The sequence below is a fragment of the Arachis hypogaea genome, chromosome 15 (assembly GCF_003086295.3).
Source record: "Arachis hypogaea cultivar Tifrunner chromosome 15, arahy.Tifrunner.gnm2.J5K5, whole genome shotgun sequence".
Lineage (NCBI taxonomy): Eukaryota > Viridiplantae > Streptophyta > Magnoliopsida > Fabales > Fabaceae > Arachis > Arachis hypogaea.
In genome coordinates this window covers 80,690,175-80,692,473 of record NC_092050.1, presented here as the reverse complement: position 1 = coordinate 80,692,473, position 2,299 = coordinate 80,690,175, and the positions used below count along the sequence as shown (strand labels likewise).

General features: G+C 31.2%; 1 non-coding gene across 1 annotated transcript; it reads right to left on the bottom strand.

Moving 5' to 3' along the window:
* Positions 1-1,766: 1,766 nt before the first annotated feature.
* On the bottom strand, positions 1,767-1,874 carry LOC112752281 (small nucleolar RNA R71). The gene has a single exon (XR_003176726.1). It is a non-coding gene; the product is annotated as a small nucleolar RNA R71 (small nucleolar RNA).
* Between the last annotated feature and the right edge of the window lie 425 nt (positions 1,875-2,299).

Here is a 2,299-nt window from a genome sequence, read left to right as displayed (position 1 = left end):
ACAAATTTTTAATTTTGGTGTCTTGCATGTTTTTTCTTTTCTTAAAAATTTTCAAAAATAAGTCTTGATGTTCATCTTGATCTTCAAAGTGTTCTTGGTGTTCATCTTGACATTCAAAGTGTTCTTGCATGCATTAGTTGTTTTGATTCATAATTTCTATGTTTTGTGTCAATTTTGTGTTTTTCTCTTTCATCATAAGAAATTCAAAAATAAAAAAATATCTTTTCCTTTTTCACTCATAAATTTTCAAAAATTTGAGTTGACTTTTTCAAAACTTTTTAAAATTTAGTTGTTTCTTATGAGTCAAATCAAATTTTCAATTTGGAAATCCTATCTTTTTCAAAATCTTTTTCAAAAATCAAATCTTTTTCATTTTTTCTTATTTATTTTCGAAAATTATAAAAATATTTTTCAAAAATATTTTTCTTAATTCTATCTCATATTTTCGAAAATATTACTAACAATTAATGTGATTGATTCAAAAATGTAAAGTTTGTTACTTGCCTAATAAGAAAGGTTCAATCTTTAAATTTTAAAATCAAATCTTTTTGTTTCTTGTTAGTCAAGTAATCAACTTTAATTTTCAAAATCAAATCTTTTTAAATTTATTTTTCAAACCTTTTTCAAAATAATTTTCAATCATATCTTTTTCGAAATCAAATTTAAAATCTTTTCTAACTTCTTTTCTAACTTCCAATCTTTTCAAAATTTGACTTTCAAATCTTTTTCAATCAATCTTATCTTTTTGTTTCAATCACATCTTTTTCAAATTTCAATCTTATCTTTCCAAAATTTGATTTTCAAAATCTCTTAACCACTTAACTTTTTGTTTGATTCTTATCTTTTTCAAAACTGCCCAACTAACTTTCTACCTTTAATTTTCGAAAATCCCTCCCTCTTTTTTTCAAAATTCCTTTTTAATTAACTAATTACTTTAAATTTTAATTTTTAATTTAATTTCAAACTTTAATTTTCGAAATTTAACTTTAAATTTAATTTTTATTTTAATTAATTTTCGAAATTTTCTCACCTCTCATCTCCTTCTATTTATTTATTCATCTACTAACACTTCTCTTCCACCCAAAAATTCGAACCCTATCCTCCTCTCTGTGTTCGAGTTTTTCCTCTTCTCTTCCTTACATTACATTCTTCTCTTCTTCTACTCACATAAATGAATCTCTATACTATGACATAGAGGATTCCATATTTTCTGCTTTCTTCTTCTTTTTCATATGAGCAGGAATAAGGATAAGAACATTCTTGTTGAAGCTGATCCTAAACCTGAAAGGACTCTGAAGAGGAAGCTAAGGGAAGCTAAAGCACAACTCCATGGAGAAAATCTGACAGAAATTTTCGAAAAAGAAGAAGACAATATGGCCGAAAATAATAATAATTCAAGGAGGATGCTTGGTGACTTCACGGCACCTAATTCCAATTTACATGGAAGAAGCATCTCAATTCCTGCCATTGGAGCAAACAACTTTGAGCTTAAACCTCAATTAGTTTCTCTGATGGAAAAAAATTACAAGTTTCATGGACTTCCATCTGAAGATCCCTTTCAGTTCTTAACTGAATTCTTGCAGATCTGTGATACTGTTAAGACCAATGGGGTTGATCCTGAAGTCCACAGGCTTATGCTTTTCCCGTTTGCTGTAAGAGACAGAGCTAGAGTATGGTTGGACTCTCAACCTAAAGATAGCCTAAACTCTTGGGATAAGCTGATCACGGCTTTCTTTGCCAAGTTCTTTCCTCCTCAAAAGCTTAGCAAGCTTATAGTGGATGTTCAAACCTTCAGACAGAAAGAAGGAGAATCCCTCTATGAAGCTTGGGAGAGATACAAGGAACTGACCAAAAAGTGTCCTTCTGACATGCTTTTAGAATGGACCATCCTGGATATATTCTATGATGGTCTATCTGAGTTATCAAAGATGTCATTGGACCATTCTGCAGGTGGATCCATTCACCTAAAGAAAACGCCTGTAGAAGCTCAGGAACTCATTGACATGGTTGCAAATAACCAGTTCATGTACACTTCTGAGAGGAATCCTGTAAGTAATGGGACGCCTCAGAGGAAGGGAGTTCTTGAAATTGATACTCTGAATACCATATTGGCTCAGAATAAAATATTGACTCAACAAGTCAATATGATCTCTCAGAGTCTGAATGGATTGAAGGAATCATCCAACAGTACTAAAGAGGCATCTTCTGAAGAAGAAGCTTATGATCCTGAGAACCCTGCAATAGCAGAGGCGAATTACATGGGTGAACCTTATGGAAACACCTATAACCCCTCATGGAG